The following is an 18,057-nucleotide window of genomic DNA, read 5'->3' as shown; positions in this document are numbered from 1 at the left end:
CCTGACTTAACTTGATCTTTGTTTGCACTTTAAGGGAATTCCCTATTGTTTACAATTGTTCTAGTTGCTTTTTAACTTGAACATTGCACAGAAGAATCAGTTATGCAACCAAATATTACTATACAGAATATTGATGTTCCTGACTACAACTTGCACTTTAAGAGCACTATGTGATCAGCATTTTATGTTGTCATGGATCCATAAATACAACAATAAATTACCTGTTGACTGGCAAAAGCAGAATAAATGTCAGTATTTTTTTGCTATTATCATCACAAACACTATCGTGAGTTATTTAACAATACCGTGAGCTTTTACACAATAACGCAATAAATATCGTACCGTGAGGTCAATATCGAAATTGTATCGTACCGTGAGATTTTGATATCGTTACATCCCTACTTGTCAATACTTCATTCTTCATTCCACCCACCTTAAGTACATTTTTTGTTCTCTCCTTTTATTCCAGTCTTGTTCTCATTCTTTGCCATTTCTCTATGCTTCTTTTTTCTTGAACCTATATATGTGTCTGTTAGTTGACTGCATGCCTCGCTAGTGGTTCTGGTAGAAACTGTAGATCTAGATTTGAGTAGGTGTTCATGTCTATTAACTTGTATTTGGAAGGAATGCATTATGTCTATCGTCTTTTGTTTTCTGATGTCGAATTAAAAATAAATAAATAATGCTATTTACATGTTTTGGATCGAAAGTGCTTTTTCTCATTCATACCCCTTCAGCTTGAGGGGGAGGAGGTGTGTAAAACAATATCAGACTTATTGAGATCTCCTGCAGCATGTGTCAGAATGAACCGGGTGTTTATATAGAATGACATTCTGGCTGTGCCGCCCCACTTCGTCTTAGCTCTTTGGCAAACGGAGAGAGATGACTCACAGGAGATGCAGAAGTTATCTGACACTGCACATCTTGCAAAAGCACATCCTAGCACTGGAGACCTGACAACCTCAGCACCTCGGCTCACCTGGGCCGGGGACAAAGGGCCACTGGTGCCCTGGGGCGAGACTTGTTCCTCCAACTTCTTTCAGGCTCTGCCATCCCTTCCCTCCCTCCATCTGTTCTTCTTTCCTTCCACAGAAAGGTGAAAGTACGGCGTGTGTGTGCTTGCGTCTAAGTTAGAGAAGCGGGCGGCACAGAAAACCTGTGTCACTCTCCATTAGCTGCCGTGTCCTGACAGACAGGCCCCCGACTGCAGCTGTGTCTGCCTCATTCGCTGGGGTGTCCGCAGGTGCAATCTAGGCCAGGCCGTCTCTACGGTGCCAGCCGCCCATGCTGCAAATATGAAACTCACTTCATACTTGTCTGTCACGCTCCTGATGAAGATAGATGTATGTTTTCACCATCTTGCGGCTAGCTGTCCACTGCTCCGCTACACTTATGCGCAATGGTGTGAGCTCTAGTCACAAAATGTGTGTAATTTTCTAAGATTTGTGAGCTTAAATGTTAAAACATTATCTGTAGACAATTTATGCCTTCTTCAGCTAGAAGGGACATGTTGTAATAATAATTACTCAAATATATGAGTAGAAAAGTCCATCTCTGAATGGAGAGTTATGCTTTGTGGAGGCAGCAATGAGCCATTGTAATTCTTTAAAGATGACATAGGTGGAAATGAGGTAGCTAATTGTGGACGTTTCGGAAGTTTCAAAGCTAATTCGGAGGCACATTTGACAAGTTTATTGACACCTTGGTAGAGGATGTGTTAGAGAGAAAAAGAGTGCTACCGGCTTTATTCAAGTGGAGAGAGATTGAGAGACAGAGAGATAAAACATAATGTCTCTGAGTATGGAATTGCAGGGTCAGTGCTTTTTATAGAACGACAGTCTGTGTTTTTGTTCGAGTGTACGGATTCCCTCTCTGCGACTGACATTTCTGCCTGGAGTAGATGATTGTGTGAAACGCTATTTCCAAGGCAGGCCGCAGTCCTTGAGCTTTTTTTAAGAAAGTGTTTGAAAGTCACATTGCGAAATGTCAGCTTTTCCATCGTCCGCCCATGAAAAGACTCTGTAAATGGCAGTATTTCGCTAACATCAGCAGGCTAATTGTGGTAATAGACTGCTGACAGGTCAGGTGTGAGCCGTTCTGACTGCTCTGAGCCTGATCCAAGCGAAGAAAGAGTTTTTATTTTTTACCCACCTTCAGTAACGACCGACCGTACAAGATGTTAAATTGCAATGCAAACACTTTTTAGTTTTACTAAGACTTTTCTGCTGGACGAACAAAATTTTTTGACATCGTCTCCGTGAGACACAGAACTCATCTCAATTGAATCATTTGTTTTTTACCAAAAGCTCAGTAAAGGTAAAGTGAAATGCACCTAAGATCTAAATGAAGCACAAAACAAGGGATTAGCAAACAAAAACATTTTATTTATTTTTCACTTCATTTGGCCTTAGTTGTTTTGTTCTGTGAATATTTATTAATTTATTGCTTTTTATTCCGTTTGTTTTTGCTTTCTGCTTAGCACTTTGTTTCAGTTTGTGATTTTTTTTGTTTTGTATTTTGTAGGTTAAGGTTTTTTTTTTGCTTTTATTTAACATTTTGTTGAATTTTCTCTGCTTTTTGTTTGTTTTGATTACATTTTGTCTACTTATTATTGCATGTTGTGTTTTTTGTTTTACAATTTTTTTTTTTTTTTTGTTGGTGTACTGCACTGATATGACTATATATGACAACATCAAATGTTGACAGATAATATCTGTCACAATGTTTTTCTGTGAATAGCACTGCAAACATAGATGTATCTTATTCCTATCTAGTGCTTTAGCACTGTATTTTCCCTACAGCTTTACAGATCAATACAAGCAGGCCTATGGATGATTTGTCCAAAAACATGTTAGCCAAGTAGATGTTCGTGTATGAGGGAAGATGACTGCCTGAGGCACTGTTGTACCATCCTGAGGCATTCACAGTTTCTGTCCATTTTGACATACAAGGAGTAATTCAGGACAGAAAATCTCAGTTTGATACGAGATATGTTTAACCAGAAAGGAGCCACTTTATATTTTATTGCTGTCACGGTCTTACTCCTTTCTTGTGACTCCCTGACTGTTAAACCGACTGTATAATTAAAATAGTTCTTAATTCATTTTATTGAACTTATTATATTGACCTCTATCTTAATATTGCACTGGCTGTCGACTGATGCGGTCCTGAATTTAATATTACTAGAAAAAAGGGACTATGCGCCACTGTGTTGATGCATGTAGCGGTGACAAATTGCCGCTCTCTGTTCATTAAACAGCTGATAAAAGGGCCTCTTATTTATGTATTTATGTATCAGTTTCTTGATGCTGCTCTGACAGATATTATGTATAATAGCACAAAGCTGAAGAAGTGTGTGTGTGTGGGTTGGGGGCGGGGGTATAAAAAGCAACCAGTGCTTTCATCTCAGCAACAGCTCTGAAGCACCCAGATGGGCTTCGTAATGGTGCGGTTGACAACCTTCCAGAGTGCATCCATTCTGAGCTCGCTTCCCACCCTGTTGGCCCCCCGTCCCTCCCCTTGCTGGGGGGTTCAGGCTCAGTACAGATGTTGCCCAGACAAAGGCACATCTGGATGACCTACTCCCAGCTGTTCAGACACGACCTCGGAGTGTGTTCACGGGTCTCTGTGCGGCTCACAGAGGCGGAATGATGAATAGACGAGGTGCTGTCGTACGCCCACGATGAACGAAAGCTTCACGTTTCTGTGCGGCTATTCATCAAGTCTGGGGAAGTGAGTTTACGCATCTATCACCTGTCAACGATGTACGCGCTCCCCCCCCCCCAAACCTGCCATTATAAAGTAATTAGATTTTTCTTTGAGCGAAGGGGAGAGGCCCGTGGTACACAACACAGTTTGGTATTTGTTTTTCTGGAAGGAGAAGAGAAGATATTAAGCTTTTTGTGTAGTTTGACTGTGGGGTTGCAGTTAAAGAAAATGTTCGCAGTCCCTATTAATGAAAGGACACACACAGACGCACACAAAACTCACACACTACATCCTCGCTTCATCCCAGAGTTATTCACAGAGGCATAAAACATTCAGAGTGCCATTCTCTGTCTGATTGGCAGCGTACAATACCGTGGAACATCACGGAGGAGCCATTATTGTGGCAACTTTTGATGTTTGAAAACGGCAGTGTTTAATTTAGCTCCACTTTTTTTCCCCTCACTTCCACTTGGTCAAAGTGAATCATTTGCATGCGCTCAGAGAGAGAATTAGCCAGCGAAGGTAATCAAGCAGCCCTATTCCGCCAGATGGCTTTCTCTATAGACAGTAAATGAGCACTTTTTAACTGCGTTTTATTCCGTGTTTCTGCTTCAGATAGCACTGTCATTGGACGTGATCTACCTGGATAATAAACGTAATTTCTGCAGGCCGTTATTAGATAAGACCTTTCCTGCCACCGCATTAAAATGAACCGCTTTTGAGGTCTAATTTTCTATGTCAATGCAAACAAAGAAACCAGGTGTGTTTGTTGTACGCGCGTTAATGTCGTATTTGCGTCCCGCCGTTCCCACCCCACGAAAATTAGGCGGAATATTTATGCAGATTGCGGCAGGACCCAGCCATTGTCGTGCGCGGCGGGGCCGGGGAGCGTTAGACAAAAAGGACGTCTCTGTGCCCCCTCTTTCTTGGCGGGGACGAGGCAGGACGTGCCGCACGCGCCTGTAAAAGGTCTTCATTTGTTTGTTGTTAAAGATCTAATTAGGAGGATGAGAGGAAACAGGATGGGATGGCAGCTTGTCTAATTAAGAGGCGCGTCCAGGGTTCCCTTTGAACCTCAAGGACGCCCATCTATTAGAAAGGCCCATAAAAAATGGATTCAGCCTAAGTGCATTTTTGGTTGCTTTCCTTAAATGATAAAGATGTGCGCACTGGAGTGGGCTTTCCCCTCCTCTCCGGGAAGCCGAAACACTTGAAGATTCTGAGCATACCTCAGGCATTTCCTCTGTTTTTGCGCAGTTAACGATAGAGAGCTTGAACATCAGGATGCATCCGTGATTTATTCACATTTGGGAGTGTAGGTACTGGCAGGACGGGGATTTTCATGCTCGTTTCTGTTTACTGTTCATAAGCATCTTTCCAGTGCTTGTGCCTATGAATTTCTCCAGTCTGGTTGGGCACTCTCTGAAACAGAATGCGAAAACAGGAATTTGCAACATGCATTTTATTTAGCTTGAAGATCAGGCGCCTGAAAAGGTACTATAAATAGCCAAAAAATATGTTGCCTGCAAAAACACACATGTATGTGCTTGCTGAACATTTCAACGTTGCTTTGGTTCGCCTCATTCTACTTTTTATGTTAGTGTAAGGAGATTTCAGTTTGTAATATTAAGTTTATATAGTGTAAACAACATTTTATTTGACCAGTGCCTAATTAAACGAAATATTCTAACATTTTATGTATCTACATGTAAATGGTCCTTGTGAAAACTTAAGGCTGACTTGATTTGGTTTAATGATTTGTTGTTAAAGAGTATTACTCACATTGGTGACCACATACTTTAGGTCAAGTAATGCATAAGCAATAGCAAGACATCTCTGGGTCTTTAATAGATGTTTGGTGACCAAAAATGCAGCCATTGTTGTTTTTCCGTCCGAGCAGACTCCAGGTTTGGGCTGAGGTGAGCAGTCAGCAGACTAGCCGCTAGCGGTGGATAATTAATGAGTGATTGGAGAAGGTCAGAGCAGTGCATCTACAGCCTGTGAGAGAATCAACTTCCTTTCTCTTTCTTTTATTTATATTTCTTTATCACTCCCTCAACTCTTCTTAAATGTAGGCTGGCATAGACCTCATTTGTTCTGCTGTGTATATCTGAGATCCTCTGAAACTAATTAAAGCAGAGGAAAAGGAAGAAGAATCGAATGTGGTACCTCACCAAGGCTGCTCTAATGAGACGCTCTCTGGGCTGATAGTTTGGCTGATATAAAACTCTAGCAGGGGGACTCTATTGATTATTTATAAACAGTTAGTGCAGGTACACTGGTGTTCTTTCCATCCCTCTCTTTAACACCTTCCCTCAAGTTCACAGTTCCGCGTCTGTAACAACAGCAGGCAGTGCAGGACAGGGTCAGCTTAATTACACCCCCTCAGCTATGGATCATTTTCAGGTCTTCTTCTCCGCTACAAGGTTACATCTTCTCATATTTGTCTGCTTTTTACACAGAGAGAGTGACAGACTTGAGTTTAGTTATGTAATAGTTGTTTTTCATCAAATTTTGTTTGCAAGCAACATTTGGAGAATTAGCATATCATTTTATTTACATATTTATTTGTGTACAGTGGCCCCAAAAAAATATTTAGACGCTACACTTTTAAATTAATCGTATTGCATTATGTATGAAATATCAAACAAAGTCGCATCAAATATTTTTGAGAAGTATTTAATTAGCTTTTATTTAAAAATAGATATTTTGATATCTATTGCAGTGACATTCATACATTTCTTTAATGTGACCTTACTATTCAAAAGGCCACTGTATGTAATATTTAAAAGCATGCTTTTATTCATAATAATTTGTTCAACAAACTGATACGAAAAAACACACATTTACTAACACACAATTAAATATTCTTATATTTGTATATACAGGTGGGCTCGAAAGTTTGAGCACCCCTTGCAGAATCTGTGTAAATATGAGTAATTTTCAAAAAATAAGAGAGATCATACTAAATGCATGTTATTTTTTATTTAGTACTGTCCTGATTAAGATATTGTACATAAAAGATATTAACATTTAGTCAACAAGACAAAAAAATTTGCTGAAATTATTAAAATAACCCCCTCAAAAGTTTGGGAACCCTTGGTTCTTAGTACTGTGTTCTGTTACCTGGTGATCCTCGACTGTCTTTCTGTTTTGTGATGGTTGTGCATGAGTCCCTTGTTTATTCTGAACAGTTAAACTGAGCAGCAGTTCATCAGAAAAATCTTTAAGGTCCTGCAGATTCTTCAGTTTTCCAGCATCTTGGCATATTTGAACCCATTCCAGCAGTGACTTTATGATTTTGAGATACATCTTTTCAGACTGAGGACATTTGAGGGACTCAAACACAACTATTTAAAAAGATTCAAACATTCACTGATGCTCCAGAAGGAAACAAGATGCATCATCAGGTAACAGAACACAGTATTAAGAAACAATGGTTCCCAAATTTTGAGGGGGTTATTTTAATAATTTCAGCAATTTTTTTTTTTTGTCTTGTTGACTAAATGTTAATATCTTTTATGTACAATATCCTACTCAGGACAGTACTAAATAAAATATAACATGCATTTAGTATGATCTCTCTTATTTTTTGAAAATTACTCGCATTTTCACAGATTCTGCAAGGGGTGCCCAAACTTTCAAGCCCCACTGTATTTTGTCATATCAAAGAAATATAACCACATTTTATAAATCTCATAAAGAGGATGACATGATTCAACATATGCTTTGTAGTTTGGTTAAAAGTGTTAACCGAATATCAAGAATACCAGACAGTAGTATTCTAGTTATTTTCCTGCTTGATGTATTTGTGAACGCTAAATCCAAATTAATGAGCGTTCCTTTCTCAGAACATCTATTAACATCAGTACGTTTTTATGTATTAATCAAAAGTTTTTTAAACCATAACTTCTGTTTGCTTATCTGATCTGTAGCAGGTTAGTATCTCCATCTGCAGCAGACCCACGTATTTACAGCATTATAGTCTAAAGTGGTGGTCTTCACAAACTCACTGTAACATTCACACACACAGTCACACTGAGGGGAATCAGCAAGACGTGGCTTTACAAACTGACCATCTATTTTCCCAGTACCAATACATTGTACAACCATGCAAGTCAGATATTAAGCATTGCCTCATAACATTACTATGCAAAGTCCTATTTCCCCCAATGATGGAGTCCCACCCCTCCTCCTCCTCCCTTCCTCCTCCTCCCCTGTACTGTATCTCCCAGGCTTCCCCGATTACGGTTTCTATTCCTCGCCAAGCGACCAACGGGGGCCCCCTTCTCCTTTGCGGACTATGGCTCCCTGGGCCCCCAGGCGGCTCAGCTGCTGCAAAGCGAGCATGCCACATCAGCCTGCAACTCCCCTCTCCAGCACCTGGCCAGCCCGGATCAGTATAAGAGCCCAGGTGTGTACCCGCCTCTCCTTCATTCAATGATTGATTTGATTCATGCAGTTTATTCATCACCCCTGCCATTCATTAAAACAAGAAAGGAAAGAAAGAAAGAAGGGGGGAGCAGATGAGAAGGGAAAGCGAGGGATTTGTGCATCCTTGCAGTTTGCTGCATGTTGAATTGTGGTAGCATTGTCATTTCGCCCATGGATTTAAGGGAGTGTATATACATGGCCGCTAATGCACATGTACTGTCGAGATCGATGCGATTTGGCTGCGGTCACAGTCCCTGTGCAATTAACCGGGAAATGCGTCACATGCGTTTGTGCTTGCCAGTGAATATCTCCTGCAGTACATACTCAGACACGTATATACTGTATGTATTACACACCCATCAGCTCCATACCGCTCAACTGTCAGCCTGCTGGCATGTGATAAATGATATCCAAACATCCAACATCATGTACATGAGTATAAAATGACAAGCCATTTGTTGGTAGTTGATTGTATCGCTTAGTTGCCCCACTTGAACGAAGTATCACATATTGAGATGCATCCCTTTTCTTTTTGTTCTGTATGCATTCTGTTTGTTCACACATATAGTGGCTCCACAATGTTTTAGATAGTTAGATGGATAGTTCACCCAGAAATTAAAATTCTGTCATTATTTAATCACCCTCATGTCATTCCAAACCTGTGGAACACAAAAGAAGATCTAAAGAAATGTTTTCTGTTGGGGAAAAATCATACATGGGAAATGTCATACAGGTTTGGAATAATATGTTCATACATGGGTGAACTATCCGTCAATGCAGTACATACAAAATAACGAAACAAGTGACATCTAAAGACAGATGGAACAAGCACACTTTTCAAGCAAAATATTTAGTAAAAATATGTTTGTGAGGTTTTAAATGATAAAACACTAGATTCAACTTGAAGAGACTTCAAGTATTTGGGTACTTTCTGGTCGTCAAATGTTAGTGGAACAGTTCCATAGAAATCTCAGATGAAGCAAGAAAAAAAATCACCTTGGTTTGCGGTTTTGTTATCGAATGAAAATAAGTTCAGGCATTTTAAATTTTGGCTTTTGTGGCCAGTGGATATAGAATTACAAAAACTATTAAGTGAAAATGGAAAAAGTTTAGCATGAATAAAAAAAAAAAGTCTTGTTTTGACAGCACATTTAAAGGGAAGAATTTTGCTCTTCCCAAACTCTTGGCATTTTTTTTTTTTAATGATTCATGGTAGTGCACCACTGAACTGACGTTCAGCCTTCTTAAAACAGTAGTGCTCCACTTTATATTCAGTAGCCTGTAGTTCAAAGGAAGGCAGTCTTGAGATCTTGGCAATAAACAAGACATTTTAGAGAAAAAAAGAAAAATTGTGCCGTCAAGAGCCATAATTATGGCTAATAAACTGTCTTGCAGACATTGAGGCATGTGTGGATTAGACATCCACGCCAGCAACCAGACTGTTCCTGCTTAGCGAATGCCAAGGAATGTTGACAGTATTGGCAGTTGCCGATTATAATGTTCTCTACATTTCTTTCAACCACGTGAGCAATATACTTTACTTAACCTCCAAAATGTGTCCTGTCAGCAGCACTTTCCTTTTCTTTCTGTAAATGAAAATGTAAATGATTGCGTGATCTTAGGCACATTACACATAATAGGAGATTTTGAAATAAATCCATCATGGTTGGTAATGTGTATGAATTCGTTTCACAGCAGTATTGAGCTACAAGAACAATTTCCTGATTTGTTGATGAGCACATCCCCATTGATGTCTTCTGGAGATATAAAAGACAGCAATTTAACATGTCTTATTAGCGCTGGTCTATTGGGAGTACTGAAGCCAGTCATAGCTCAGGACGTGATGCTAACCAGGGCTGTCACTTACAGTGTTCTGGTTTCGCTCTCTTATTTTAGAAGCCTTTATTCGTGACAGGGGAAAAGCTGATTTGAGTGTGTAAGCTTTGTAATCCAGATCAGTACAAGAATGATTTCAAGATGAGAGTTAACACTTAGGAGAACTTGTGAAGTATGTAATTGTTTGTCTGACACCCTGCAGATGCCCTGAGGCTTTATACTGTGCTTGCTCAATTCCTGAAATATTGACTGCCCGAAATCATTTTAATCCATATTTTTATTTTAGTCTTGTATTTCTTAGTTTTTTTTGTTTTGCAGTAAACCACAACAAAAACTAAGATATAAATAAATGAGTATGATATATCATACTCATTTATTTTCTTAAGCCTATGAGGTTGCCTGAGAATATTAGGGGTTTCTCAGTTGTTAATGGTTTATCTGCATGTTTTATCTTTATTTGATCAAATAAATATATAGCTTAATAATGTTTACAAGTGTAAAACATTTTAGTACTAACACTTCTTGTTTTGAAATGTGCTTTATAAAAAACATGAACTTAAAATTAATATATCTTGAAAAGCAAAATCTTAAAGGTAAAGAAAATTATTATTATTATAATCATGTTTATTATTGTAAGTTTTTGTATTATTAATATGATTAAAATCCTGAATTCTCAATTGTATTAAGAAGATTTATTCACATTTTAGTAATAATAAGTGTAATTCAGGATATAATAAATTGAATTATTTACCCATTAGGTTCCAGGACTGTAATTATTATGTCTATTTGTTGTCCCTTGCTAATTATGCATTATATTTTGCATCATAGTGGGCTAGCTGCTAACAGGTGGTACACTAGCAACATCCACTTTCCCTCTCCACTCAGAACTAGCAGTGGATATACTGTACATGCTTTCCCATCATCCCTAGAAGTAGCTGACGCTATTTTGATAAGCTGACATTTAGAAGTGAGAGCTCTGACTGTAGAGCTGCTCACCTCTCCTGTTGTCTGTGTTCTCATTTGTGTGAAAAGCAGACGGATTGTGTGAGTCTGCCTCGTTCGGTTTCCCCACGGCGGCATATTGCCCCCTATCTAACGTTATTTGCTCTCTTACATGAGCCCTCCAGGCTAATATTCCATTCGTACAGATATCTTTTACCCTCCTGAGTTTTTTGGAGGCTGCTGCAGTAATAGACTCCCCCCTCAGTGGGCGCTGATCTGAAGCCCTCCGCCTGTGGAGGAACTTGATTTAATATTTGCTTATTAATGGAAGTGTCATAGAGGGCCGTGCGTAGGAGAAAAATTAAGCGTGGCACAACAAGGGGCCTCAAAGTTTCTGAGAGCATTCATTTAATTTAATTCATGCATTTGTTTTTATTTTCCTTAATTCGCCTCTCAACAGCAATGAATCGGAAGGGTCATCTGCGAATGACAGCAGCCATGGCTCAAGTGGTCTGATATAATTAGTCTAATTGTAATTTTCCTCCAAAACCCCCAGCCCCTCCTTGCTCCTTTTGCACATTTGTCAGTATTTCTGCTTTGTGGATTTGTGTTTAGGGTCAGAGGTTCTAAAACTTTGCAGCCAGGATCCCCAGGATCAGTGTTATCTTACTATTATTTATCTGCTGTAATATGTATGCCTTTTTTAATATTACTGTTATTATTATTTCAGCTTCAGAATTAGTTCAGGTTTAGTTTTTATTTATTTCTAGTTTGTATATTAGTGCTTAAACTTGTTTTAGATAGTTACAAAATGTCTACCGGTAGTTAGTTTTTTATTTAGAACATGTTTTTTTAGTCAATTGAGAAATCTAACCTAACTTAAATATTCCTTTCTAACCATGAAACTCAAAATTACAACAACAAATAATTTCTCATATATTTGATTTGTGTTTTTTAATGTTCGATCTAGAGACAACTTTATTAAAACTTTGATAAATGTTTAATTCCACAAGTTATTTGAATAAAGCATGTACATGGCAATATCTTTGATTAGAATTGCCCATGTCACTAAACTATCATTTTCTCAATTTGACTTAAAATATATTTTATGTTGGATTTCTTTGCAAAATGACCTGGCAACATTTTATTTATTCACCACAGTCAAGTTTTACTTGCAATTTGTGCTTGGCGAGTGTTTAATTTCGTCTCCCAGGCTTCATCTTCAACAGTTTCTGCTTTCAGACTTGAATTTAGCTTCAGCAAAAGTGGAGTCATGCTCGCAGTGGAGAGGAAACTCCATGATTCAGTCTTCAACGCGTTTTACCCAAGACACCCTCAGCAATTTCCTGGTTTCCAGGCGGCTGCTAGGCCTGATAGCCCCCTGACGCGAACTGCCAGATAATCACAACCATGTATATATTTTTTAAAATTAAAAATTGAGGAGGAGGAGGAGAGACTACTTCCTCAGTGACAGGTGTTGATTAGATATGGGGTGTTGTGGCAAAATCCCCCATGCAATTTTCAGAAAGGGACTGGAGAACCGGCAGTCAAATGTGAAGGAGGATGGGTGTAGAGTACTTGATATGAGATTGAGGGGAAAGGGAGTGTATGAGAGCGGAGACAGGGTGAGGTTAGGATAATAAAAGAAATCTGCAAGGAAGCAATTCATTCTCACTCACACTTTTAAACTTCACAAATGCCCTCAGAGGTGTAAAAAAAATCATAGATCTCCATCACACAGCAGTTCAGCTCACCTAAAACTTAACCTGAGTAGCATGCATGCCATGTGAATGCTGGCGAGATGTGTCCGACACACTTAAGTGTTCTTTCATCTGCATGAATGATGAGATGTATTGATGCAGTTGTTTTGCTAGCTTGAAGGACAGCTGACTAGTTTGTATTATGCAATGTGTGTGTGTGTTTATCTGCAAGAATTGATGACCAGCTTCTTTATTTTTAATTTCATTCCTTTTGGATAAACCATAAAGAAGACATTAGGCCTCTATTCCTGAAACACCTCAGGCAGTGTTGGCATACACACACAACGTCCTGTCAAAATATGATGTTTTGTGCTTATAGTGCATGCTTGTGCTAAGCTTGTTAGTCGTAATACACACCAGCAGTCCTGACTAGCAACCCTGCTCACATCACTGTTGGCACGGCCGCTTCTCCGGCAGGCACCAACCCGCCCCGGCCTGGAGCCTTTCCTGGAGCCAGCAGTCCCGGGCCAGTGGCTGATCTGTACGGCCCCACCAGCCAGGACTCCGGCGTGGGCAACTACATAAGCGCTGCTAGTCCCCAGCCCGGCTCCGGCTTCGGACACAGCATTGCTGTAAGTATTTTATACACCTCCATCCCTGTTTCCTTGTTTTCTGCCACCTAATTCCTTTACCACCTTGCCAGAGTTAGCGCTTTTAGACTCATGCAGCTGCTATTGTAGTTTTTATGGAGTGAATATTCTTTGCCATAGTTTTAGTGTCAAAAGTCCAGATTGAAAGATCCTTTGGAAAGCAAGCAGTTGGCTCAGCAGGTTGATAAAATTCCTAGTCGACCGAAATTGTGTTGACATTTAAACTAGCTGAATGTTTACACATCAAGAGGGAATTCATTTTTATATTGTACCATATTATTATATCAGTTTTATAGCGTATTTGCATTTAATGTCAGATTTGTTTTAGCCCTCAGTTCACGTAATTGTGTTATAGTGTAAATACGCCCACAAAATGTGCTCAATACAATTGGCATGGAACAGTTGACCATTTTGTCGTCTCAAATGCAGCAGAAAAAAATGATCTCTGGAGTATTTTTCATTTAGAAATGTTTATGAAATAAGTATCTTCTTGTAAAACATACTCTTAATAATCTTTATCTATAACTGTATACTAGATTTGATCCATGCACCATACTAAATAAAATTATATTTAAATAGAATCCGGTTGCAATTTGCATAGCAATGAGGCATGCTTGTCCAAAAGGAATGAAATACCTTGCACAAAAGTGGTGCATATTTTTTTATGAATTCCCTCCACATCGTTATCTAGCTAATAAATTAAGTAGCTAATGCATTTTAAAATTAAATTTGTTTTGAAGGAATAAAATAATTTTAACACAACTAATAGGACTAAAAGAATGTGTGATATGCGGAATCAAAAGAAGCAAATACATGTGAAAAAGTACTAAATAAATCATCTCAGATATATTAGGTTGCAGTGGGTCCAAAGGTGTGATAGATGTGCATGTTTTACCCATACTAATTATCAGGAATAAGGCTATAAAAATGTCTCTTTTGAAGGCTGAAAAATGTGAAATCACAGTCTCATTAGTGCAAAGCAGGTGCCCTGGCAAATAGCTCGAGTTAGATAGCGTTGGTTTTAGCATTGCTAACATTTCTGCATTCCCACCAGCATTCCTCCCTCTCTGTCAACTTCAGGATAACAAACTGTGAACTTGTACCGGCTGTCAGCAGCAGTGTGATGTGTCAGTGTGCTTTTGTTCATGTGCCAGCCCGGAGGACAGAAATCTCACAATTAGTTCTTCTCTCATTTTCAACCCCGTATTTTCTTTCCCGCACACAATGGCTTTTTTATTTTTCGAGCAGATGATGGGCATACCAGAGGCAGCCTTTGAAAGGTCCCCCACACAAAGTGCATATGTAAATCAATAAGGCGATAATCAACTCTTGTGAGAAACCCTGTCATAAGAATATGTTGTCTTGCCCTTTGAAGCCATAGGCATTCATTATTCCTTCCGTGCATTAGTTTTTAACCTTTAACGGGGCAGAGAGATGGAGCAGGAATCAGGCGGAAGAGAAAAGGAGCAGGGCCGACTCGCAGGGGGGTTGATGAGGGAGGCTGCACTAAATCACAAGCTGCCGAGGGAATTACCGGCTCCGGACGTTTTTTGAACCAGCGTCCAGATCTGCTGGAAAAATGAATAAGAGCCTTTGTATGTGAGGACACTGTTTATTGCCTTATCTGCACACACCTCTGAGTCATTCTGTTTTCAATGCCCCTTCAATCTCTTGTTTGCGAGGAAAAGCAAATTACTCGTTTTTTTTTCTCTCTCTCTCTCTCTTTCTTCTGCCCTTAAGTACAGTTTGCAAAACAGACCGGGCACTCATTAAATCTAAACGGGATTTGCAGAATAACAATGTCACCTTGCGCTTGACTTTCAGATGGAGTTTTCCTAACCTACATAGTCAAATTTAGGTTGGCCTCAAACCCTCATCTCACTAGTGATTGACAGTGTTCTAGAGGAAGAAAGACTTTTTTCTTCAGCTGTCTGACATATACTGCTGTTTCTGTTAGCCTCTGTAGCATCCTCACAAACTAAAAAGCTTTTTTATAAAAGATTTATTTCTATAAATGTATCCACCATTTTCTTACACCCCTTGACACATCTTGCGGAAATTATTGGAGTAACTTCTGTTGTGAACAAAATACGATTATTTATTTAACAAATGACTTTATACAAACCACGCTTAACCCCCAAATCTCGAATCTTTCTGCAGATATAATACAGAAAAAAAAATCTCTATGGTAATGTCTATATGTTGCCTTAATCAAAAATTTCCATTAACACTGAGTGATAATATTTCAAAGTGATTACAAATATTGTATTTACCTGCTTCAGAAACATTCCAGTAAACACTGCTAATAGGGATTAGAAGCAGAAAGGGGAGAAAATTACATTTGAAAGCAGCCGTGTGAAAACAAACCTGCAAAGAGAAGTGAGGATTTTTGGGCAGAAAAATTAGAGATTCTTAGTGCATTCCAGTGAATTATTCATGGGATGTTTCGTAAATTAAATCAAGAGGGCAGACCACAAATGCACAGTGTATGTAGTCTTTTTTTCATATTGTGACGGTGGAATACAAGAGAAGAAAGAAAATAACCAGGAGGAAAAGAATGCATTGGGTTCAGAAGAGCACTTGACTTAGTTATTCTTCTTAAACCAGGTCACATTAAAATACCAGGCGTTACGTTATTTTTCTGACGTCGGAAAATAGAACATGAAGGAAAATGTACAGCTCATTCTGTCAAACTGACGGATGAGGATTATATGTAGTGCAACTTTCTGATTTGAAATGATATGTTTCAGTATTTTTGAGCCAAACTTCCCGAAACCGGAAGTGCCTTCCATAATATTAAAACACGGTAAGCTCTTAGGAAACAGGTGGATACATCTGGCTAATGTTTACACTCCACAGTGTTTGGACAGAAACCTGACACAGGTGAAGTTCACAGTTCTCCTGCTCAGATTGAGGCTTACATGTGATTTCCGACAGCATTTGTCTCTTGCTTATGTTTGCTGCATGAATTGTGATTTCAGATGAATTCATTAATGTTGTTATTGTTGGCATGAATGTGGATGATTACAATATATGCAATTATTTGATCTTTGTTGAAAAGCATACTTTCCATGCTCTCTTGTTCTTTGAAAATTAAATATTTCCTTCCATTTTACTTCATTGTTTGGCAAAAAATAAAAAAATAAAAATGTAAATATGGAGAGCAGGAATACATGTAACACTTTACCCCCCTCCCAGATTTTTTAGCCTAAATTAACCTCAAATATCTTTGATAACCAGCCTCTATTACATTTAACTATTGATATGAAAAATATTAAACAAGTACACTGCACAACTTGTAAGTATATAATATTTACTGCATAAATTGTTATACTGTATGATGTAACAGAAAATTTAAAATGTAATTATTTGAATAATTCTAGTGTCAGTCTACTGTTTGTATGTATTTTTTAATTTCACATAAAAAAAAAAAAAAAAAAAAAATATATATATATATATATATATATATATATATATATATTAGTAGTTTAAAAAATCAAAAAAATTTATAAAAAATTTAATTATGTCCCTAAAACCATAAATTCCTTCTTGTTTTTTTTTTTTTTTTTTGTACGCTTTTAAATTACGCGCTTAAAAACTTTTTTGCTTCATTTGCTTCCACACTGTAGCTTGTATACTGTATATATTGCAATATTTCAGTCATGCACTCTTTAAAAGTCTGGCAAAGGTCACAATCCTTCCAATAGGATTTGATGTTTGAGCCAGTTCATTCAGGTATTAACATATGGGCACAATAAGTGTATTACATTTACTGAGTGTTACATTTGTTCTTGCTCTCCCCTGCTGTTCACCTAGATCAGATCGAGGGAATGATGTGGACTGATCTTTATAGTTTATATAACATTCATTCATGCTAGCAACACATGCGATGATTGAAATGACTTAAGAGTGATAGACATACAGAGTGATAGACATACAGCCTTTTCACAGCCTTTGTCATGCATACTGACACCATTACTAACTGTACACTTTTAGGGTCCTTTGATTGCGACAGCTTTTACAAATGGATACCATTGAAACCTAACAGGTGGTTGGTTGCCATCTCATTTGAGGTAGATATCCTGTACCATTTATTAAATATATATATATATATATTTGATTTGTGCCTTTATAATTATGTATCTGTTCACCACTATCTTCCTGTTCCATCTGCCTATTCATTTTGATTACCTCTCATTTTGATCTCAGATGAGTTTACGTTGACTCCGTGTAGTGCTTTTCTTTTTCATCAACACTCCAGGCTTTTACAGGGCTTTTACATCTCAGACAAGGAAATTTAAACTTCATATGCAACAACCTGGTTTTCAGAAGTCTTATCTCTCGTCGAACATCTATTTTATTATTGATTCCACATGTTGAAGCCCTTTGAAAGCCTGAAAGTGTTTCCCGCTTCGCAAACACCGTAAGTGTGGCGGCTACACATTTCCCCCTTTACTTTTTACCGCTAGTTCCTCCTTTATCCTCCGCCTGCCTGTCTGTCATTCGACTGTTCCTTTCATGCATGATGTCTGCGAGCGCGTCTACTCAGAACTGCGCAGTTGCTTTCTTTCACTGCCAGAGTTGTGTTGCGACAGCCATGGCACAGCGCGCCCGACTCACATCAACTCATATCCTCTATGAAGTGCTGTATTTGGATATTATGCACAGGTGTTGCGGCTTTGATTAGCGTGCACCTGGAAGCGAGCCCTCTTTGCTGAGAATCTGTTGACTTAGGTGCCATCTGATGTAATTCATCAGGTTTTTTGGATAAGGCACTGTTTCCGTAA

General features: G+C 38.6%; 1 pseudogene; it reads left to right on the top strand.

Annotated features, from left to right (window-relative positions):
• Window positions 1–18,057, top strand: part of LOC113114809 (RNA-binding protein Musashi homolog 2-like) — a 244,357-nt pseudogene that overhangs the window by 220,042 nt on the left and 6,258 nt on the right.

The sequence above is a fragment of the Carassius auratus genome, chromosome 15 (assembly GCF_003368295.1).
Source record: "Carassius auratus strain Wakin chromosome 15, ASM336829v1, whole genome shotgun sequence".
In the NCBI taxonomy this organism is placed as follows: domain Eukaryota; kingdom Metazoa; phylum Chordata; class Actinopteri; order Cypriniformes; family Cyprinidae; genus Carassius; species Carassius auratus.
Note: the sequence above shows the minus strand (reverse complement) of the source record. Positions and strands in the feature narration are given on the sequence as shown.